The 25,718-nt window shown below is 35.5% G+C and overlaps 1 long non-coding RNA gene across 1 annotated transcript in view; it reads right to left on the bottom strand.

Annotated features, from left to right (window-relative positions):
• LOC129143942 (uncharacterized) overlaps positions 1-25,718 on the bottom strand; it is a 169,102-nt gene that overhangs the window by 128,755 nt on the left and 14,629 nt on the right. Inside the window, exon 2 of the long non-coding RNA XR_008547902.2 lies at positions 11,556-11,651. This is a non-coding gene — a long non-coding RNA (uncharacterized LOC129143942). The remainder of the gene's footprint in view (positions 1-11,555; positions 11,652-25,718) is intronic.

Genomic DNA, 25,718 nt, shown 5'->3' with positions numbered 1-25,718 from the left:
GTACAAGGCAGGCCAGTGGATTTTAATGGTGCAGAGTACAAAAAGTTCATTAATGTAATTTTGGACTCTTCATTGCAACTGCACTTCAAGAAACTATCACTTGTCAAGTTAAAAGGAGATGTGCATAATTCTCCAAAATGGATATTAAACTGTTCCTCCCTTTTTCAGCTACATATCTGTGTAAAGCCAGATTTTCTTCATATACTTTAATCAAAACAGCATGTCACAACAAAATGAATACAGAGGCAGACATACAAATTCAGCTATCTTCTGTTAAGCCTGGCATTAAATTAGAGATTTGAAAAAATGTAAACAGCAATGCCACCCTTCTCACTACATTTTAGAGGGAAGGGGTTGGAAAACATAGTTGTTTCTCATAAAATATATGTTATTATTTTAACATATATTGCTTTACTATTGTTTTCAAATTAACTACCGAATAATAATAATACTTTTCTCATTTATCTGTTTTAATCACTAATAAAATAATTATCAACAGATATAACTCACATAAACAAAAGCTCATTAGCATTGTCAATATTTCTTAATAATGTTACAGAATTCTGACACCAAAAAAATTTGAGAATCATTGGTCTAAGTCCCATCCTGATTTTCTTCCTTTCTTTTTGTTCCTGAGGTCATAGAGTCTCTTTTTGGTGCCTGAACTAAACATATTTCTGCTCATATAAAGTCTTTATTTATTTATTTGGTTATTTCATTTTTGTTTGTTTCCCCATGGTCCACTCACTTTATTAAGCCCTATATTAATCCAAACAGTTTTTCTATTAATTTTTCTGCTTTTGGGGTATACAATGAAATCACTGGAAAATAATGAAAACTGAATCTTCTTTCTAAGATAAAGCTTTATTCCTATTCATTGGTGTTATTCGCTCCTACTGACAGAACAATATTAAGTAATAGCATGGTAACATTCATTTTCATCTTAATATAAATATCTCCAGTGTTTCTCCAAAAAATAAGATGGCAGTAATTAATTGGTAATGCAAATGCTTCATGATGTGAAAAAAAAAGTATCTTTCTGGTCCCAGTTTAATAAGAATGTTATCAGAAAATGTGTTAAATTTAATCAAATTCATTTTAGGTGTGGTGAACAGAATAACAGCCCCCATAGATGTCCGTGCCCTAATCCCCAAAACCTATGGATCTGTGACCTTACACAGCAAAAGGTATTTTACAGATGTGATTAAATTAAGAACCTTGATATGATATGGGGAGATTATCCTGAATCATCCTGATGAACTCAATGTAATCACAGTATTCTGATAAAAGGGAAGCAGGGGAGTCAGAGTCAGCATAGAAAATGTGGTGACAGAAGAAGAGATTGGAGGGGTAAGAGGAAGGGGACACAAGCCAAGACATGCAGATGGCCTCTGGAAGCTGGAAAAGCATAAAATAGATTCTCTCCCAGAGCCTCCAGAAGGAATGCGGTCCTATCCACCCCTTGATTTTAGGACTCCTGACCTCCAGAACTGTAAGATAAAAAATTTATGTTGTTTCAAGCCACTAGGTTTGTGATAATTTGTTTCAGCTGCAATAAGAAACTATTACATTAGGCATCACTCATATTGATCATATTACCTTTATTCTGCAATCTATGACATAAAGTTCCAATTAATATGTCAAGTAATCATGGGTTATTATTTTATTTGGTGATTAAAAACTAGTTTTGGTTATGGTGTTTTGTTATTTTAACAAAGTTCTGTGTTTTATTTTCTGTTATTTATTTGCATCTGTGTAGTATAGTAATGAGATTAATCTATAGTTTTTACCTGTCTGCTAAATTTGTCATGTTTTGTTATTAAAACTCACTTGCTTCATAAAATTACTTGAAAGATGTTCTCTCCGTATGTTCTCAACCAGCTTATGTACTACAGGAATTTTTAGTCTTGATATTTTGAAAGCACAAAAGTTAAAACTTGAGTTTATGCCTTAATTTTTTTTCCAAAAAACGTAAGCCTATCTATTTTTCCTTTTCTTTACAGACCAATTTTGATAACTTATGCCTTGTTAGAAGCTTATCTATTTTGTTGAGATTTGGAAAATTATTAGCATAGTTTGTACAATTCTCTTAAAGTATTTAAAATCTCTATTAATATATCCCCCTTAAAAATTATAAACTACAGTCAGTTTTTCCTTTCTTTTGTTCTTCTTTGAATATGCCAGTTTTTCTATTAGTTATTATTCTAATAACTCTTTTTTGTTGTGTTTCCAAAAAATTAATTACCAACTAAACCACATTGTTCTTCCTGAGTTTCCTATGTTTGTTTTATTATGTTCAAACTTTTGGGTTAATATTAAATTACTTGATTTTCATTCTTTGTTGTTAAATAAACAAAGAACTTCAGGCTATAAATTTTCTTTAAAGCCATGACTTTGGAAACATCATAGAGGTTTTAATTTTTAAAATTATCCTTGTCTCTCTAAACACTCCATAGCTAAAGTCTGTACTATTACTTTAATCCAAGAACTCTTTAGCCAAGTGCTTTTTTTTTAATCCAAGTGGTATGAATTTTTTGTTTAGACTTGTGCAATTAGGTTTTAATTTCATTGCAATGCCATTAAAGAATATAATTTGTCCATTTTCTACTCCTTGTTATTAATTAAGATTGCATGTGATCACTTTTTATAAATGTTTTTTAGGCATTTGCAAAGAAAATATGGCTTTCATAGAGTACAGTACTTTTATACAACCACATACATATTTTATAAAATTTTTTAATATATATGTAACCATACATAACATATAAACAGAAATATAGATATAGATAAAATTATTATGTTAATTATATTTTTTCAAGTCCTTTCAGTCCACATTTATTTTTTTAGGCTTTCAATCTGTCAAAGACTAAGAATGGTGTATGATAAAGCATGCCATCATAACTGTGCTTCTGTCAGCCTCCCAATGTATTTTTAACAGTTTATGCTACGTATATTTTTCTTACCTTTTTAGTTACACAATGTTTCATGAGTATTATATCTCTACTATGAATATTATTAGCGTTTGTCAATATAAAAACATCGTGTTACATGCTTCTTGTTCTTGAATTCTATTTTATATTAAAACTATATTGCTACTGCTAATTTTTGTTCCTCTACTCTTTTCTGTTTTATTGGAAGTCTGTTATATCTTTGTCTATAATTTTATATTTAATATTCTCTTTCATGTTGTTTTTTCAGATGTGTTCCAAAATAAATATTTGGAGAAGTCCATTGCCAGCCTAAATTTTGTTCTGTATTAGTAACATAGTTTTCCTGCTAATATTTCTGAGATTTTTGTTCTATTTTCAGAATGCAATAATTTTGCCAATAATACTTACTGAAATTAATATTGCCTGCTAATATAATGTAATTCTATATTTTTAAAAATCAGTCTTTTGCTAGTGAATCTTCTTCTATTATATCATTGCTTATTACTTCTTATCTATTCTCTTTTTATATTTGTAGGTTGGATCATATATCTCTGATCTTCGTATCACTAAAATTGTTGTATTATTTTTAATTGTTCATACTTTTCCTGAATTGTAATATTTTCATCTTTTTTATTTTGTTAATTTTTTCTTTCTGCTAATCTTTTCTTATCTTGAAGTTGTTAATCTAACAGTTGTGTTTTTTCATATCCACACAATACTCTTATCACAATTTTGTTTTATCTTCGTAGTTGCTTGTTAGGGTCTAATACATAAATATTTTTAAATCTCACTAGAAACATTAATCAGGAATTTTAGATTTCCTCATGTTTCTGAACACAGATTTACTACAGAGAATATATCCTCTATCCTCTGATTCTACAGATAGTTCAGAGCTTTTGATCTTAAGTAACTGCCTATTACAGTTATTACCTGAGGTGGTAATCTGTTCAATATCAGCCTCTGAAGAAAAGAAAAGAGCCCAGTGTTGTGGTTTTATGATGATATGGCCATCCTTCACACAGCTGGATTCTTTTCTCAGAATCCTGAAAGATGAAATATATATATATATATATATATACACACACACACACACATATGGAAGACCTGAAAATAAGACCATGATAATAGAATCTTCAAAGGGATGGAAATAATATTGTCCAGAGCTAAAGAAAGACCATGCCTTTGGGTCTACCTAGGGCTCAACAGAAAGAATGAAAATATATACATACACACACACACGCACACATACATATGCACTTCAAGACAAATTGTTGTAGAGTTTCAGAACTCCAAAGGAAGGAAAATCTTAACATTTCCTTGGAGAAATAAACAGGTGACGTATAAAGGAATGAGATTCATTATATTTATATATATTTCTCAACGGCAACTTATTCTGAAAGACAATGGAGCAACGCTTTGAAAGAATGGGAAGGATATTTATTTAAACCTGGAAATCTTGATTCAGCCACATTTGCAATCAATTATAAGGGGAAAATAATTACATATTCAGGAAAGTAAAGACTCAAAAAGCTTGCCATCCTCATATCCTTTCTAAAAATAACAATTTGAGAATGTTTTATTTTATACCAATGAAAAGCTCAATGAGATGAATTCTATAAATGATCAAAATTGCTTCAAGAAGTGGTAGAAAATCTGAGCAGAATAATTACTATAGGAGAAAGTTTTAAAGTTTATGCCTAAAAAGGCACCAGACTCAGATGATTTTATAGAAAAGTCTTAACAAACACTTCTCAGAACAGATTATCCCCAAGAGGATAGAAAATAGGAAAATGTGGATGCCTGCCCAGCATATTCTTCAAGGCTAGCATAATCCTGATACCAAAAATTGGACACGGATAACACAATAAAATAAAATTGTAGTCCAATTTCACTTACTATAGTAAGTAAATTCAAGAATGATTAATAAGTTATTCCCACAGTCCAGCCACAAAATAAAATATTATCAAATAGGATTTATCATAAAATTGAAAGGCTGATGTGACTTTAAAAAATGTATTACGGTAATTCAGCATAAGAAGTAGATTAAAGGAGGAAAATAATATAACTTCGATAGATGCCAAGAATGTTTAATAAAACTCACCCCTATTACTGATTTAAAGTGGTGATTAAATGCTCTGCCATCCTGGAATCCTATAAGTCCCAAGGAACTTGGAAAGTCCATTTTTATTGGATCATTGCCCATCAAGACTCCCAAAGATAGAGAGAGCCACTACTGATTTTCGAAAGAAATTTGTTATTCTCTCACCAATGTATGTCTCAGTGTTTCATTGAAGACAACGTTCTCTGGACCATCTTGGAAAACAATTAAAGTGAGCAGGTTATACATAATTTCAAGGCAACACTTATATCTAACCAATTATTTTTATCCCTTCCACTTTAAAACATTAGAGAATTTCTGTTATCTCAACTTGATTTAATGTAGGCCACCACAAAGAACAGATTTCAGTCAATCATCGGAGTGAGCTATTGGCACCCTTCTCTGCTATGTTGTGTATTTCTAAGTCCCATGTGCTTTGCTTCATGATCATTTGGTACCATCCCATGACTAGAAGGTAAACTCCATTGAGAGACCTGAATGATAGTATCTTTTTTGTTGTTGTTGTTTTTAGATGGATTCTCACTCTGTCACCCAGGCTAGAGTACAGTGACACTATCTCGTCTCACTGCAACCTCCGCCTCCCGGGTTCAAGCGATTCTCCTGCCTCAGCCTCCTGAGTAGCTGGGACTATAGGCACCTGCCACCATGCCCAACTAATTTTTTTTGTTTTTTAGTAGAGACAGGGTTTTACCATGTTGGCCAGGCTAGTCTTGAACTCCTGGCTTTAGGCGATCCATCCGACTTGGCCTCCCAAAGTGCTGGGATTACAGGTGTGAGCTACCACACCCGGCCCAGAATAGTATCTTACACTTAAACTTATGCATCTCCTGTAACATTTCGAACAGTATCTTGTACATACCAGTGTTAATAATTTTTGTATTAACTTTGTAAAATATTTAATCCACATCTTAAAGAACATTGAAATTAAACCTTTATAACAGTTTTAAGAAATAACAAACATTTTAATCAAAATTTTTTATTTATTTAATTTTATTTTAATCCAATGGACAAACAGGGAGGCATTTGTTTTTCTCATTTAATTACAGTTTGAGCCCTGAGTCAACCTCTTCTCTGCACTTGGGACCTTCCCATTTTCTAGCAGGCTAAGTTCTTTGTCAGTGTACTGGTTGCTATGTAAGAGCCATAACATATAAATTGAGATATAGAATGGAACCCTAGACACCTAGAAAAGCGAACACCTAATTCCTTACTATCCACAACTGGGAGCTTCATCACTAACATTGCGGAAAAGTACATTTTTCATTATCAGAAATAACAAACTAGATTTCTCCAGTACCTACTTGAGAAATAATACATTCGAGGATTTCTGGTGAAAATTAACGATCTTAGTAGTACTCTAGTGGCCTAAAATCCTTAATGAACATCCCTAAACACCTTACCTAATGCCAAGAAGAGGCAGGCACTGTGGGGAACAAAGAAGCCCATAATTACTTAGCTTTTTATTTAAATGATCTTGCGAATTGTTGAGTTTCTTCTGACACAATTTGGAGTGTAGACTTTTTTATTCCAGAACGTGTCTAAGTGTTAAGGACATCACATGTCCTAACACATGTGGTTGGAGGGTGGTGAATAATAAGTAGTTACAAAGTATCCCTGTGCCCAGTAACTCAAGTTCCATGGGAGAAATGAGTCTTTACTTTAGTGGAGCTGACTTGTCAATGGCCACTCACCCAGCTGTAGTCTATCAAATGTTAATAGAAGATTGTAATGAATATTTGAATAGGCTGGAGCTCTACAAGTAAGAAATGGCTGTGTATTCAGAATCATTTTACAAACTGCAGCTAACTTCAGAAAATTAAGATTGCACATTCCTTCCTTCCATCTCATTTATTTTTTCAACTGTATTTTGAAGTCATAGGGTAGAATCTGATTCATACCACTAATGTCTCTTTGTTCTCGGTTCTACTGCTTTCACAGAAATGCTGTAGGCAGCCAACCAGAATGACTAATTTACTGGAGAAGTGATCAGAGTCCATTCAGTTGCCACTATAAAATAATTCAAGTAAGACAATGGTGACTGCTTGCACTCCATAGCAAAAATTTGTCCCAGAAACCACTTGATTCACCCCCAACGTATCCATCCATGAAGTTAAAAGTCTCATCTAGAACATCCTGTTCATAATCAATTTGTTTTTCATATTATAAATTAAGAAATGAAAATAGAAGGGATTTTTTAAAGGTAAAACAAAATCAAAACATTTTTCACATCACTCAACTACATTTTGCTTTACAAAATTTAAATATTCTAAATACTATTTTTATTGTATTTAGAAGCAAAATTGCCTTACCTGAGCTAGTTTCAAAAGAGGTTCTTTGTTGTATTGCTCTAGCAGGTGTTAAATATTCAAGAACACATGAATATATACTGGGTTTGTCGTTTTTAATCTCTTAAAAATGTTATTCACCAAGAGCATAATAATAAATACCAATAAACTTAGGCTCAGAATATAGTTATAATAGAATTACAGAGACTCTCATATTTGCCAATACTCCAAAAGGACTGAGTTACCCAGTTGCATGCACTTTCAATGGGTTCTGTCAGATAAACTGCATTTTACAACTCACTCACTACCAACTGAGATTTTCTTCGAGTATGTAACTACCAAACATTTTATACCTGATTTTATCCATTTTTAAATAGAGGGGGTTAAGTATTCAAACAGCTATTCAATATTTGGAATCACTGTTTCCCTATAGTTTTAAAGGTAAAGAACTGGAATTAGATTATTATAAACAGTAATATTTGTCAAAACATTCAGTTTTGGAGTCAATCTTTCCAGAAAATTGCTACTCAAAACCAAATGAAATAAACAGATAATAAAAGAAGACCACAATATAGACAGAGATATAATAGAAAGATAAATAGACTAGAAATATAACAGAATGCAATGCTTCCAGTCTCAAAAATTGTAATATTGTTTATGCTCGCCCTCCCCTTAGTATAATAAATAGAGCCCATTCTTACAGGATAGGGATGGCTTACACAGAAAAATTGGTAGGACTCAGAAATGTCATGCAGAACATCAAAAGAATATAATTCCATAAATAGCCCTGTGCCTAGTCCCCACTTTCAGACTTATTTCTTACCTATTTTCATCTCCCTTATTCTTCGTAAAAATATTAAGCTATTTTTAATTCCCTAAACATGGCAGGCCTTCTCACATCTCCCTGTCTTTAGGAATAATGTTTTCTATTCCTTCCATCTGATAAATTCCTGTTTGACCATGTTTTTGCCCAAACATAACTTCCTCTGGGAACTTTTCTCTTACTGCCAAAGAAAGCCTGGATTCTCTTTCCTTTATGTTCCCTCCATGTATTATACAGCTACATTATGAGAAATGCTCTCATTTTATTCATTTTACCATAATTATGTACATATTTTCCTCCCCACTAATCACTTACTAAACACATTTTTTGAGATCAAGAATTATATCTGATTCCTAATATCTGTTACTGTGCCTGGCACATTATAGGTGATCAGTAGATTTTTTTAAGGAATCAACTGAGGGAATTAAAATAGCAAAGTTAAAAATTCTGCCTGAAGTTTTATAAGGGATGTTTTGAAGTGGGAACTAAGGAAGTATATATTAACAACACTTTTATGAATGTTTCTAGGTGGGGAGTTCAAAATAGCAACTCTAGAGCTAATTAGAGTTGTCATGAAACTAAACTCAATAAAGGAAAATAATATGTAGATAGAAGAAAAGAGAGCTCAATTACTGATCTATAGGAGTTTACTTTTCACAAATTTTAGAGGTGAGGAAAGGAAGAAAAAGAGTGGACTACCAAGTGTTAAGAAAGGCAGGCATTATTCTCAGCAAACTAACACAGGAGGAGAAAACCAAACACTGCATGTTCTCACTCATAAGTGGGGGTTGAATAATGAGAACACATGGACACAGGGAGGGGAACAACACACACCAGGGCCTGTGGCGGGGGGTGGGCAAGGGAGGGAGAGTATTAAGACAAATACCTAATGCATGTGGGGCTTAAAACCTAGATAATGGGTTGATGGGTGCAGCCAACCGCCATGACACATGCATACCTATGTAACAAACCTGCACGTTCTGCACACGTATCCCAGAACTTAAAAGTAAAATAAAAATAAAAATAAATTTTAAAAAAAATTTTTAAAAAAGAATAAAGGCAGGAATGAGACCTACTATTTGATAGCATAATAGGGTAACTATAGTCAATAATAACTTAATTATATATTTTTAAATAAAGATATAATTGGTTTGTTTGTAACAATCTCTGCCTGTAATAAAGGCAGAAGACTGTGCTGGAAGCCAAGTGAAGTTTTTCATGAGGGAGGAAATGGCCAACTCAGTGACATGCTGCTAAGAATGTGAGTAAAGTCAGTATAAAGTGTCCCTTGGACTGGGCAATACATAGGCTTTTGGTTATCTTGACAAGAGCAATTTGTTTTCAGTAGTGGGATGAAAGCCAGATCAGAGTAGGTTAGAGATTGAATGGGAGGTGAGGAAGTGGAGACAGCGCACAGTTAAGTAGTTGAGATATTTGGTTGAGAAAAGGGAGAGAGAAATGGAAAGGGGCTAGCTGAAAGGAATGTGGAGCCAAGAAAGAATTGTTTTTACCATGGAAGATATGAATGGCCCACTAGAAAAGGACAGATTGGCATTGTCAGAGAGAAGAGATAACTCCCAGAGAAAAGGCTGTAAGTATTTGAGAGGTGATGAGATCCAGAGCACAGGCAGGGGCTTGGCCATTGGTCCCAGGTTTGCTCTATCCGTTAACAAGGAAAGAACAGATACAGGTGTGAAAGCAAGCAGGTTCCCATGCATGAGAGCAGGAAGATGAGAGCTAATTTCATCTCAAAATTCTTGGAGTTGTAATTAACACCATATTCTTTAACTCATGCCAAAAGGATATAGTTTACATCTGTGTCAGTCAGGATATGCTATGTATTGTAGTGGTAATAGACAATCCCAGATCTCAATGGCTAACAGTAACAAGAGTGTTTTTCCCATTCACACTGTTGTGCCTATCACAAATCAGCTATAACTTGACTCCACTTTGCCCTTTACCTGGAACTTTGCTGATGGTCATTCACTGGGAAAAGGGAATAATCCAACTATGCTTTGACTCTTCTGCCTGAAAGTGACATACCTCACTTCTGCTCATACTTCGCTGGCTAAACCACATCAAAATGGCATGCCTGAGTTAAATAGTGCAGGAATGTATAACCTTCCTACAGGAAGACACATTGCAGAGGAGGAAAGCCGTGGGTGAAGAGTTACACAATCTATGACAAGTCTTATAAATAGTTCATTCATGTCTTTTAGTTAGTAAGTCTGAGGCAAAGCTAATATCCCAAGTCATGGATTTTTTTTTACTCCTGTGACTACCTATTCTCCACATCCATGCTTGCTAGACTAAAACGACTAACAATTACTCATGTATTCTAGAGCCTTCACTGAGCTATTACCATTAGCTAAGCTGTCATTCCAGCTGTAGCTCTAGTCTTCCCTTGGAAAACAGATGGTTACAGGTGGTTTCTGCCATTCAGTCATTGAATAAGTATTTACTATACACTAGCTCTATCGAGGTCAGTAAGATCCAGCCCTACTATAAAGGAAAGTATTACATTTTCCACATGTTTAATGGGTAAAATATACTCTTTATGATCTCATTCATGTGGCTGAATATCTCCTAAGTTTGAGAAAACTATCGGAAAACATTAAATGTGAAATATAGGTGTTGACCCGTAAATTGAATTATGCATTCACTATATCTTATGATTTTCTCTTTCTTGGAGAAGAAGTGCCTGTGAGAAGTTCTATCCTTTGGAATTGTGCCAGAATTGTGCCATTTTTACTCAAAACAACATAACAAGTGGAAAAAATTAATCACTTTATTAATTAATTGGAAAACTGTGTAGGATAGATACATTGGGGGAATGCTATAAGATTGAGCCTTGCTCTGCTAAGGTTCAAAATGGAGAAAGATTATTTTAAGTTGTAGAATTTGGTAACAGACAAGAGAAAGAAAGCAAGGTGGAATTAGCTCATCTATAAATAAAGAAATATAAGACTTCCATAAGCCTTGCATAAATTAAAACACCCTCATCAATAATTGACCAGCATAGCAATAAGATAGCAGAATATTTTCTAGCAAATACAGTTTACCCTTTAAACAAAGTTCTTGGTGGTATTTTTCTATATTTAAAATGATTCCTGTCCAGGGCATATTGCTACTTTGTATTCCTCTTGATATTTTCATTTAAAAGAGAGCCGCTGTGCAAAATAATGTCCTTGTCTGTCCCTTCCTCATACAAACCTCCAATCAAATTTAATAAAGCTAGTTTGATACAATGCCAGCCTACACTTGGTTTACCCTTGGTCGACTTTAATAGGGTCAAAAATATTTTCGCATTGGCAGTGTACGCATTAATCATTTTTCCAGAGGATTTAGAAAATTGGAAGAGACAAGGCCAAGCAAAATTTTAAATTAATTGGGCCTACCCCAGCCTTCCAGGGTCACCTTGTGGCAGTTGTCCCACATTTTCCAGGTCACGGAGTTCCTGTGTTTCCTACAGCTGCCATGAGGAGAGATCCATGCTGTGGGCACACAAAGGTGAAAGAATTTCTCTCAGAAAGTGCGAATTTTCCTACGGCAACCACAACAATTGCAGTTTCCAGATTGTCGCCAGACACCAACCACTTAAATAATGCATGCTCGGCTGACGCCTCCACTTGTGCATTTTCTAATCGAGTAGTCAGGAAAATTTGCAAACACTCTGTCATTTACCATAAATCCACTGCCTACTCATAACTACAGAGTAATTAATTTTAGTGCTGCTCAGAATTATTAATTTCAGCCAGAAAAAATCTCTTTTCACAACTGCCATGTCCCCCATTTTATTTTCCTCCACCAATATTCATCAAAAAGGTTGAAACGGTTTTCTCATAGGAGAAAGCTTATTCAGAGTAATGTTACTGAGAGTCTAGTGTAATAGCAGTAACGGAATCTATATTTCTGGGTCTAATCCACAATCACGTGCTCCAGAGTGTCCGGCTGACTCACCAGATGAAATTGGCAACATAAAATGAAGGCTTTTATGGAAGAAATGGTATAGTAGTCCGTAAAGCCTTACTATGTGATAGACAACCCACCTCAGAGTTTGGTTCTTCTAATATAAGGTAGTAATCATCTATACCCTCAGTGCAGAAAACACCTTCAGCCTTTTAAGAAAATTAGCAAATATTATTTTCCACTTGTTAAATAATCTTAGCATTTGACCAAAAAGAAAGTAAGAAACTTTATCAAGTTCAAAAATAACTTGTAGTGGAATACACAATTACAAATACACTGGAATAAAATTCTCAGCAATCACGTGTATATCTAAGATACGCAGAATGAAAATGGAGCATTAAATATGGTGCATTTTCTCTTGATAAAGCTAAATTGGGCACTCTCATTTGATATTAGTTTCCTGCTAAAGCAGCTGCATAATATGCCATAAGAATGTCCATATTATAAATAGGTAATGAGCATGAGAAAATTGGTACAGCTTTGTTTGACTAATGGCCAGATCGCTCCCTATCAGTAGCAGGAACACATAGCTAGCACAAGTATTGGCACTTTAATTGCCATGGAAGATTTCGTTTCCACTTTCTACTGCATGAATGATCAAGAAAAAAATGAAGGAAAAGTAAACTAACATCTAGAGCTGTAAACATGACTCACTGGGAAATCAGACATGGTTAAGTAAATTCCAGGATGTTTGTGGTTATCTGGGTCTAAACACTGCTGATAGTTCTGACTGCTCTTATTTTTAACTGTTTTTCCCCTGGGTGCTTCTTAGCCCAAGTGCATTCTTATAAAGACCTTCAACCTTTGATTATGAACACTCTCTGATTGCAGTATAGCAAAGAAGAGATGTGTCAGTACTAATGAGACTACCTAGTAGAATACAAAATGCTCTCACCAAGACCAAAACCTAGTGAGAAACTAACGATTGAAGAGCAAGGGTGACAAAACCTGACATTGTTTCTGTCTTTATGTGTATCTTTTCTTCATAAGGTAGAGTCATTTTGAGATGATGTAACTACAGTTATATTAAAATTAGAAAGTTCCTAAAAGAGATCAAGTCACTGACACATAGAAAAAGATCATAAACAGGAAAAATGTGTCAGAAGGGAGTTTTTAAAATAATCTTTTTGAACCTCAGAACTATATGGGAATCTTGAAGCAATTGACACACTTGTGGAGAGTTAAAAAGAGTCACCTAAAACCTTAGGCTCAGTAGCATCTGCCCCACCTGGCAATCTGTTAGAAATGCAGACACTCAGTCCCCACCCCACACCTACTGAATCTGAATCTGCATGTTGACAAGATCCAGGTAATTCACGAGTGCATTAAAGTTTGAGAAGCACCAGTCTAAAACATCATTGTAGAAGGTAAAGAAATTTCACAAATATTTCACAAATCATTGCCAAAAATCAGCTTGCCACTTCTATTTCAAGCTAACTAATTGCCTTCTAGGTCTACACTTCTTTTTTTCTCCCTCAAGTTTTTCACACACACTAATAACCTTGTTCCAGACAAGGATACAATGAGCACGTCTTCAAGAAATGCATCTTCATTTCAAGTCAAGGCTGGGCCAACATAAGAATCAAGCAAAGAAAATGAAAAAGCTAACATCTCTGTTGTGCTATTAAAGGTTCTGGGTTTATATCCATGGGTCATCTCACCTCTCCCAATCTGGCCTCTTGTTTAGAGTGACAGATTTAACAAACATGTCTTTGAAACTGTAATTTTTTATTTTCTTGGTTATGGGGCAAAGCCCCAAGATTACTCTCAAACTGATGAAACAAAATTATCTATTTAAAAAAATTATTCAATTGCCTGGACTATGATAAAAGCCCATAAGGAAAAGGGAGAAAAAAGGAGAAAAAAAGGAACGTTTTTTAAATCACTGTGATAAATAATTCAAACATTGTATAACTAATCCAGAAAGTGAACAGAGTTCAACCCCATTAATTAGTCATTACAAACTACTGACTTGTACAATAACATCAGTGGTGCTTCTGGAGTAAAATACTAGGGAGTTATGTCCAGGGTGGAACTAAGATACAGGACTTTTCCAAACACATGAATTTTTGCTGGAAAGATTTGCAACTAAATTGAGCCACTATTGAAACTCTACATTGTTTAATTTTATTTTTTTCGATTAATCACATACATTTAAATTTTAATTCATGATATTTTGTTAAAAGCATTATTGTGCGATCTTCACTGTATTTTGACAGAAAGCTGAATTCTTGTTCACAAGTATAGGATTTGTTTAGCTCCAGGCATCTGTGTTTGGATTACAAGAATGCTGATTGGTTCACTGCCAGGGGCACCCAAAGGTCAAGCTGTCCTTTTTAAAAGTCTCTCTCTCTCTCCCCTACCCCCCTTTTTTGTCTCATTAATCAGAGTTAAAAGACAGTGGAAAAAGCAATGACTTGAAATCATTTAATTCCTTTTCAAGGCTATTTTTAAAAGCAGAACTCAATGTTGGTGTGAGGTCGAGTCACGTGAGTGCAGATCACACTGGCACACTTCGGACAGGTGACCTGAAACCTTTCAAAATGACATCTGTCACAGAGACAGACACAAGTTTTTTAGCCCAAGAGCTTGTTTCCTGACATTTCATTTTTCGTCAGATTTTGAGAGAAGGGAAAAAAGATGAACTTGAAAAAGTCTTGCCAGGGGCAGAAAATAAGATCAGGCTTTCTGCAGCTGCCTGACTCACCTTTAAAGGTTAAAGGTCTAACAAAAGTGAACAAAAAAGATCTCAGCTTGATGTTATTGGATAAAAGGACATGTTATTACTTTAAATATGTTTCTGAGACTTGCATAACCATTAGGCAGCATTACAGGAGAAATGGAATCAGAGTGAGATTACAGACCCATTTTAAATCCCAATTTTAGAGTTTAGTCATGGAGCAAATCAAATCCAACCTCACCCATTCATCTGGCACAAAAGATGAAATCCACAGGTGCATTAATTTTCTCAAGAATTGAATAATTTCCTGCTCCTATGATATTGAAATGGCTACTGAAATTTAGAGAAGGTATAGAAATTCTTACTTTGGAGTAGAAAGACTTCTGCACTAAAATATCTACATGGTTTATCTTGACTAAAAACATTAGGGAAAACATATGCTTTTGAATAATCAAAAGAGAAAATAATTGGGAGTCAGAAAAATACATGGGCTATAGTATTAGCTCTAGTAAAAATGTGAACTTGGGCAAGTGATATTTTCATTTCAGTTTTATCTTCTATAAAATGGGGGAAATAATATCTATCTCATGGAGTCCCAGCGAGGATAAAACAGGAATTATCCTAATGTAATTGCATGCTGCCAAATATAAAATAGTGTATCCATGGGTGGAAACCATATTAGCCTCATCTTTTTCTTTCAAGTCCTGAGTACAGAACCTGACAAACGCAGCATTTGATAAATGGCTCTTGATTTGAAATGGAAGGTAGTACTTTCTTTATTATTAGTTAATCTATTATTTTTAAAACTGAATCCAAGAGATTTTTCAATGAGAAACAGCGGATTAAAGGTTGGGAAATGTTTTGTTTTGTTTGTTGGCTTTTTAGATTATCTCCAAATAAGGATATAGGAGCAAGAACTTTGGCATTCACTAAGCGACTAAGCATAGTTCAGTTGATATAGTTTTCAATTCTATGGAACCAGGCAAATCAAACTTATTTGGGACAGAATTGTTCATATTTTCCAAAATAATGGTTCATATATTGCCAACTGGGTAGTGTTACCTTGACTATCAAATGAGGAATTTGATGCTCATCTTAGCCAAAATGCTCATCTTAGTATACAATCTGAAAAAATACAGAATTAACTGGCTAAGTAACAGGAGCTAAATATTCTAGATCTGGTCAATTCTTTGTGAAAACCAGGCTCATCTTGATAAGCACACCATCATAGCAGTCTCAAAATACTGAATATTTGTATATTCTACTGACAACTCCTTCCTACAAATATAGGACATTATCATTGCAAACAGGGCTTACACATTTATGATACTTAACTTACAATACTTATTAAACTATTCAACAAGTTAAGAGGAAAGTGCATGGCAGGATTAAGGCCCACAAACCTGGATATTTGGATATGACATCTACTCTTGTAGGTGAATTGGGATCCAGAACTTCCTGTCCCACTGATAATCCTACTTTTAAATCTTTTTTTCTATTCTACTGTTTAACACGCTTTCCACTAACACATATAAGTAAGTGAAACTAATGTGCAAGGTTTTCATGTCAGAGAAATCTAGTTGTATTAGTTCGTTTACACACTCCTGATAAAGACATATCTGAGACTAATTTATAAATAAAAAGAGGTTTAATGGTGTGGCTGGGGAGGCCTCACAATCATGGCAGAAGGTGAAAGGCACATCTTACATGGTGGCAGACAAGAGAGAATGAGAGCCAAGTGAAAGGGTTTCCCCTTATATAACCATCAGATCTCGTGAGACTTATTCACTACCATGAGAACAATATGGGGTAAACTGCCCCCAAGAGCCAATTATCTCCCACCCGGTCCCTCAAACAACATGTGGGAATTATGGGAGCTACAATTCAAGATGAGATTTGGCGGGGGGCTATAGAGCCAAATCATATCACTAGTAGCACATGTTTTGAAATATATATCAATGAGACCATATTTATATGGTCCAGTTCTTATTTGAGAACAGATTCTGTTCTTCCTTTAAGTAAAATTATTATCATATTATTAATACATACTTCAGTTCTTGGTTTTGAGAAGAGACTCCACAAAAATAGTGAAAATAAGCTGGATCCTTGAATTTATTTTTTAAGCTCCTCTGGGTTTCCTTAAGAAATCATTGCCTGTTGCTATTTTGGAGAAGTTGTCTAGCTTTTATAGTTCACAGTCACTCTGGATTATTTTCCTGACAAGCCTGAGAAAAGCTTTCTTATACAAATTTATTTATTTTAGTTTGTTTTATGAGATATTTTCTGCATGCTTTGGATACTCAATAGTTCTTTTGACAACAACTATTTTAGTACTCATCACGAAAGAAAAATGCATGAAAATTTTGTTCTATACTACCTGGAACTTAAAAATATAGACATTTCTAAAGAAAAACTACAAAAAAATTCCTCCAGTAATCTTTGTTGTACTTTAGACATCTCTCCAGCCTTACTTAACATTGTAATTTCCTTTTTTTTAGATTAATTAATGTGTTATACTGGATCATAATCTGTTTTTGTCTTTCAATATTCTTTTCCTCAATTCTTGCTGCAATTTCCAATACCAGATTTTAAAGGGGCAAATACATTTTTATTATTTCTACACTTGTGTGTAATCTGAGGTACATAATCTGTACATGTTTGCTTCTTAGGTACTTATTCACAATGACACAGAATTTAGGTACTAGAGTTTATAAAGGCTACTTGATATCCAAGAACAGGCTGGACTCATTTATGAGACTTTTAAAGGCATTCTTCTTCAAAACAAAAAGTTATATTGTTCTAACATCATGTGAACTAAAGTGCCAGAGTTCAATTTCAGTTCAGACGTAGAAACCCAGAAGATATGAGTGGATTTCCAATTTGGTGAAATATTTCAGATTTAGTTTCTGAACTGTAGAAAAGGGATGATACAAACAAAGCAACACTTCAGAGTCTGTGAACAAACAGACATTTCATACATTGGGTGGCTTTGGGCAAATAGAAAGGGCTGTTAACAGCTTTAGCTTCTTTTCCTCTGTACACCGCTCACTTTTTAGTCAAGAAAGGTGGTTCTTTTTATTTGAGTAGGGTTTACACCCGATCAGGTAAAAAGACTGTGACACGGGTATTCGAATCTGTCCCCTCTGCTAGGCATCCCAATCTGCACTGATCATATTGAGGCAGTCTTTAGCAACAGCAAAGACCCGCAAACCAGGAAACTCCCACCTCTGCCATCTCATTTGAGGCGCAGCTGTGCAAAACCTGCCTTCAGCCCCTCCCAATGCCTTTCCTTTGGCCCATCTTTGTTCTCTCTGCCATTGTCTGACTTTGCCAAGGAAATCATGTATGACCCTTTCTTCTTTAAACAAAAATGGATTTTTTTCTTTTCTGATTACATGGGCATATACACTTGCTCATTAGAGATAGAAAAATGCCATCCAGGAGTGTATTTGCTTTCAGTCACTTTTTCCTAAGCCTTGTTTTATGTACATGAAGACGTACAAAACAATGATTTTGTATTCAAATTTTTCACCATATTATAAGTGTTTCTTCTTCATTGTATTTAGGTTGGTGCAAAAGTAATTGCGGTTTTTGCCATTTAAAGTAAATTGCACCAACCTAATGGAAACCATTTTTTAAGACAATCTTACTGGCTGAATAATATTCTCTCAATATAATCTCAATAGTGTGTTTTATGTTTTTTGTCCTTGTATATATCCCTTACTGAGTTTTTAATTCATTTTTAAATAATTTACATCTCTTTATAGATTAAAAATTAATCACTTGACATCTTCAAAAATATTTCCCAGATTATTATGTCTTTTAAATCATTTAAGATTTGTTGATACTTTGAAGTTTTTTATATGTGTGTTAACCAATATATTGATCTTTAATTTTTTTATTTTTGCAGTTGCTCATTCTATTTTTCCTACTTTTGGTTTTTAAGTAGGAATTGTGTTTTAAGCTTGTAAGTTTTTCCCTAGGCAGGTGAGTTTTTGCTGGGCTTTTTCTAAATTATGTCTTTTCTGAGATTTGATGGAGACAGTGTTGACTTGAAGTAAAGGGTTAGTGAATAGTAATCTTATTATGGCAGTTGCTCTCAAAGTTTGGTATCCACAAGAATCATCTAGGATATTTGTCATAAGATTTTAATTTGAAGGGCTAGTGTGAGACCTAGGAATTTGCATTTTTAACAAGCACTAGGAGTGATTATGCTGAGATAGTCTATGGACCACACTGGAATTATGTGTTCCATATTTTAAAATTAGATGAGCGATTTCAACACATGGTGCTGGAACACTTGGATATCCATATGCAAAAAAATAAAATGAATTTCAATCCATATCTTGCACCATATACAAAAATTAACTCAAAATGGATCATATAAAAAATTAAAAATAAATGGATCATAGACCCAAATGTAAAACCTAAAACTATAAAACTTCTAGAAGAAACCATAGAAGAAAATCTTTGTGACTTTGGGTTATGCAAAGATTTCTTAGCTACAACACCAAAAGCACAATCCATAAAATTAAAAAATTGATAAATTGGATTTAATTAAAAGCAAAAATTTCTGCTGTTTGAAAGATATTTTTAAGAGAAGAGATTGAAAAGACAAGCCATAGACTAGGAGAAAATATTTTCAAAGCACATAAAAGGTAACATATTTGTATGCAGAATACATCATTTTTTAAAAGCTCTTAAAACATAATGATAAAAAAATTAAATGATGAGCAAAATATCTGAACAGACATTTCACCACAGATGTATATGAGTGGCAAGTAATTGTATGAAAAAATGCTCAACATTGTTAGTCATTAGGGAAAGACAAATTAAAACCAATGAGATGCCACCACTTACCTACAGAGTAAAAGGAAAGACCATACCAAGAATCAGTGAGCATATGGAGAAACTGGAACTCTCATATACCACTGGTAAGGATGTAAAATGATGCAACCACTTTGGAAAATAGTTTGGCAGTTTCTTAAAAAGTTAAACTGGCCAAGAAAAATGAAAGCATATGTCTGTATGAAGACTTGTACCTAATTGCTCATAGTAGCTTTATTTATAATATCCAAAAGCTGGGAACAACCTAAGTGTCTATTAACAAGTGAATGAATAAACGCATTGTTATATATGCATACAATGGGAAGCTATTCATCAGTAAAAAGGAATGAAGAATTGATACATGCAATGTGGATGAATCTCAAAATAATTATGCTGAGTGAAATAAGGCAAACCAAAAAAGTGCATACTGTATGATTCCATTTACATAAAATTCTTTAAAATGCAAAGGAATCTATAGTGACAAAAAGCAGATCTGTGGTTGCATGGGGATGGGGAAAGAAGTGGGAGGGAGGCACTACAAAAGTATCTTGATTATGTTGATGGTTTCATGGGTATATAGATACATCAAAAATAATAAATAAAACATAAATTTGACTAGAGATTCTAGAAGTCTGTGGTCTAACCTGATGTCCTCTTCCTCCTACACCTTACTGGGATAACTCAACCCCTCATTGATTAACTGTTGGATCTCAAAGCAAAAGCTTATAGATGGATTTCCAAAACTTTGCAAAAATGAGATACAATAAAAATTGTTTTATTTTGTTTTGTTTTGATTGGGGGTGAGCCCATGGAAAATCAGTCTGCCTAAAAGAAGCTACATCTGTCATACATTGGGTGCTCCAGGGAGAAGATTCTGAGATGGAGTTTCCTGTGCAGGATGTTTATTAGGGAGTGCCCTTGGGATCAACCCTTATAGAAGAAAGAAAGCAGTATTTGGTAGAGAGAGAAATAAAGCTGTGATACAGGCGTGGAAGCTTCAGCCAGCCCCATGGGACTCTCTGGGACCAGAAAGGCAGTGATATTTAGAATTAAACCAAATAAATGATAATCATGTGACTACTATTTATGACATGCATACTAGGTGGCAATTAGTTCAGGTGAGGCTTGATTCAATGTTCAAAGGATGTCGTAAAGGGTGCAGCTTCTTGCTGTCTCACTGTCCCACTTTCCATATGTTCAACTTCAAGCTTAGGCTCCACTCAGTGGTCCCCTCCATTCCAAACTTATGTGATAGAAAATGAAGACTGTGATTACATACATCACATCCTCCCACCAACAACTCCAGTGGAAAAAAAGAGATCAAATGTCTAGTAGTTCCTGTGAAAAACAAAACACTTAGCTTTAAAAAAAAATCACCTAGAAAAATCATCTTCGCCTCTCTTCTATCAGGCTATGTGCCCATACCTGAACCAATTCTCCTTGCCAGGAGACTGGACTAGGCTTATTGGCACAGACTTGTAACTCACGTGGAATCAGCTCTTCCACAATGGAGGAGGGATTATTTTATTTTCATAGGGAACTTGTGGGTACTTGTATTAAGAAGTAGAGGTAATAGATGCTGAGCCACAAACTAGACTAGTGATCCAGTCAAACTACAGTGATTTAAAGCAAAGGCACTGCAATGAGGGCATTTCAGGGACTGAGATAATAAAAAGGGCCCTTTTTGGAGCACAGGGGTTATCTGATGGCCACTCAAATATTATCACAAATGGACAGCTGACCCTGCTTACTCATACACAGTCTGTTTTTATTTTCCCGATGAGTAAACATACCCTCTTCTTTTCGAATTAAAAACTGCAAGAAATGTCAAAAATGAAAAAACACTTTAAAATTAAACTCTATTAAAGAAATGCTAGTTCCAAAAAGACATAATTGGGCTCTCTAAAACCTGGCAGCTCCCAAACGCCAACAAGTTTTTCTCTTCGCAAGTCTGTTCTCAGCCATTCCAAGAAAGGAACAGAGAAGAACAGAGCTATATCATTTTGATGACAACCCACTTCTAATCCACAGGATCATATGCCTTTGCACCCTGCTCAAAGGAAACTTGGCCTAGAAAAGAATTAGTTTCATAACAAACCAGCCATTCTGAGAATAGAGGTGAGAAGAGATCGGGTGGAAGAATCTGAGACAGTGTTGAGGAGCTGGCGAGTTTTAATTGCCAGTTCATATGCAGCTTCATGATTGTGCACAATGACCGGAGGAACTTGGCTTCCAGTTTCTCAAACTCTTAAGTCAGGAGTAAAAAATAACAAAATCTGGAAGGTGTTTCATCCTGCTAAAAATAGGGGGAAAAAGGAATGTTTTGAGTCACTGAGACAAATACAATTATTTCAAGGCAAATAGATTACTAGGAAAGGTCAGCATCTGCAGCGTCATCTCCATTATCCTCATCCAGCATTTATTAAGTGCATGGTTTGCAAGACATGCCAAAGTTCCTATCTTACAAAGATTATACGCCAGTACTCAGGTGCATGGTTATATGGACAAATGAAGTTTAGGGAGATTTAAGCCCAAGGAAGGCTATAAAATTGGGAAGCCGCTATGCAGCAAAAACAGCACAAAACAAATTGCATGTGAATAAAAGATCTAACTAAGGTACGATCTAAATAATATGTGTGTAACATCTGATTAGAAGAATATTTAAAGATTACGGTTTAGGAAATAATAGAATTTAAGCCCAATGCCAAAAACCTTTAGGAGAAGAAACATGTTAAATGGCTAGAGAGATCATCCCGCGGCTTCTCTTTCCCATGAATGTATTTGAATAGCACTATTATTTAAGCCTCTTCTTTTATTTCTCCTTCCCTGCCTACTTTCTCTTAGTACTTCCCATTTCAAGCAAGCTTTACACCCAAGAAGTTACTGCTGTTAATGAAGCAAATGGCAGTCATGAAACTCAAGCTAGAAACAATAAAAAAAAAAAACTGTTTAAACTAAGTTCTAATAAAGGGTCTTACAGATTAAAACCAGGTAGGTGAAATGTGCATAATGCTTGCTTTTTTTGTGGTGCTTTGAGGAAATAAGCAAAAAGACATGAAAAATTAGTTGCATTCAACCAACCCTTTCCCCTCATCACCCTGTCACCCAACAGGCCACTAAATACACTAGAGAATGATTCTGGGAAACAGAAGACATGCTCCTTTGGTTTTCTTGATTTTTTCTCATTTCTGTGAATTTAATTTTCTGTGTGAGCATGTGTCTGAGCTGGGGCAGACAGATTGGTGCAGGGTTTCTTAAAAACAATTTTTTGCTCCATCAGACACAATATATTCTGCTGAAAGAGAAGAAAGCACTATACCCCAGGGACAAAAAGTTTCCCTAAAAGTTTGTTCCCTCAAAACTTTCCAATGGAAGGCAGCATCCCTCTTGGGTGATTTAATTTAATTGTTATGTTTTTTAACTTTGTTCTGGGGAAAATTAAGCAACCATCAGCTGCACTTCATAGACAAATACCACTTTTTGGTAGATAGAACACAAAACTAGGAATCGGAAAACCCAAAAAAGAAACCTGGCACAGCACTGGGTGATATCATCTCCACACGCCTAAATTTCCTGTTTGCAAAATGAGATAGAGCTTCCCACTCGTCATTTCTTTCTTGGAGATGCTGTGAGGATTAATAGTCTTCACTCTGATTTTTTCTTCCAAGAAGAAGCAGAGACTTTTAATGGTGCAAAAGGCGCATCTTGATAAGTGTGGAGAGGGCAACACAGATTCTGTACTCGATTTGATGGTTAAAGGTAAGACATGTTCTGGGTGCGTGAAGGAGCTTGTAACTCAAAGAAGCATCAGACACAAATAGATAATTGAACATGGAACATGTTAAGATACATGTGGGATCAGATCATACTAAGTCTTAAGAGGTACAGGGTCCTGGAGGTTAAATGCACAAACTCCAAATCGCGGTTCTGGAAGCAGACTTCTAGCTGAGTGACTTCGGACAAATTACTTAACTTCCCAGTGCCCTAGTTTCCTTATCTGTAAGAAGGAGATTAAAAAATAGTACCTCCTTCATAGGGATAATCTACACACATATGAAGTATTCAGAACAATCAATGCCTGGCATATAATAAGTGGTATTGTTTTTATTATTAGACTGGGTAAGCTCATCCAGACATGGAAAGGTGGGAGGAGCTCTCCAGGCAGAGGGAGCAGCATGAACTGCAGAGGCTAGAAACCGTACAAGTGTTTGTTTGTTTTTTTTTTTTTTTTGCCTTTGATTATAAGAAATGTCCTATTCTTAAAGCATAAAGGACCAGGTAGATGATGCCAATATGAAAAGTTCATGGAGACCTTTGTTATGAACTTGGATTTTATTTTATAGGCAATGAAGAGTCACTTAATAGCGCAGACGAGGAGGTAACATGGTCAGATTTGTGACATGGTGAATAATTAAAAGAAGATGATGACAGCATGTGGTGGATTATTTGCAAAATGGCCACAATTACTCCCTCCCCGTATCCACATCTCTTTATAATATGCTTTTGGGAGTTTTCCTATCAAGAGGTGGAAAATACTTCCCTACTTATTTAAAATAGGCTGACTTTGGATTTGTGTTGTCTACTAAAGTGCAACAAAGTTATATTGTGCCATTTCCAAGCCAAAAAGTCAAGGGACCCTATGTTCTTCCATTTACTGTCATGGAACCCTGCCTCCACTAAGTGAACAAGCCCATGTTCACCTGCTGGAGGATAAGGCAGGGCCAAGCTCTTGAGCCAAAACCACCCCAGACCAGCCAACTTCCAGCCGACCTAATAGTTGGCTAGAAAGCCAGCCAAAACCAACCGCCCAGTTGAACCCAGCCAAAATTGCCAACCCACAGAATCATGGGCTACATAAACAGTTGCTATTTTAAGCCATTAAGTTTTTGAAGAAGATTATTATGCCACAATACATACATACACACCGTATAAAATTTTTAAGTAGCTGAATTTAAATAGTTGGTCTACAATAGTTAATATATACATGAATATGCCAATGAAGGTATAAATGACCATTGTAAAAATGGCATGTCTTTGCAGGAAATATTACAGTTTACAGTGAGCTTGCTTCCTTTTCTCTTTTCTTTTCTTTTTTTTTTTTTTTAACAGAGTCTCACTCTGTCACCCAGGCTGGAGTGCAGTGGTGTGATCATGGCTCACCACAGCCTTGATCTCCCCAGGCTCAGGTGATCCTTCCACCCCAGCCTGCTGAGTAGCTAGGACCACAGGCGCTCACCACTACGCCCAGCTAATTTTTATATTTTTTGTAAAGACGGGATTTTGTCATGTTGCCCAGGCTGCTCTCAAACTCCTGGGCTCAAGCAATCCATCCACCTCAGCCTCCCAAAGTGCTGGGATTACAGGTATGAGCCACTATGCCCAGCACAGCGAACTTTCATGTAAATAATCTCACTATTATTAAAACAACTCTCCTTTTTTTTTTTTTTTTTTTTTTTTTTTTTTTTTTTTTGAGACGGAGTTTCGCTCTGTCGCCCAGGCAGGAGTGCAGTGGCGCGATCTTGGCTCACAGCAAGCTCCGCCTCCCGGGTTCACGCCATTCTCCTGCCTCAGCCTCCCGAGTAGCTGGGACTACAGGCGCCCGCGACCACGCCCGGCTAATTTTTTTGTGTGTTTTTAGTAGAGACGGGGTTTCACCGTGTTAGCCAGGATGGTCTCGATCTCCTGACCTCGTGATCCGCCCACCTCGGCCTCCCAAAGTGCTGGGAGCCACCGCGCCCGGCCATTAAAACAACTCTTGAAGTAGTCTGAAACAGATATTGCTCTTCCATTCTATAGAGAAGTTTGTGTGATTCCCAATCACACAATTGGGAAGTCAGACTTTAATATGGGACCACTGATGCCTGGTAGATTTTTTTAACCATATCATTCTGTTTCCCCAGGAAAATGAACAAAGATATCATTTGTTTTCTTTCTTTATTCAACAAATACCGGCGAGTTTTCTATGTTTCAGGTACTGTGACGAATACTTAAACTACAGGGGGAAACCAGCCAGACATAATCCCTGCCTCTGTGGAGTGTTAGTGAGGGACAGAGGTGGGTAAAAAGACAAGGACCAAACAATGCC

Source organism: Pan troglodytes, chromosome 4 (genome assembly GCF_028858775.2).
Source record: "Pan troglodytes isolate AG18354 chromosome 4, NHGRI_mPanTro3-v2.0_pri, whole genome shotgun sequence".
NCBI classification, from domain to species: Eukaryota; Metazoa; Chordata; class Mammalia; order Primates; family Hominidae; genus Pan; species Pan troglodytes.
Note: the sequence above shows the minus strand (reverse complement) of the source record. Positions and strands in the feature narration are given on the sequence as shown.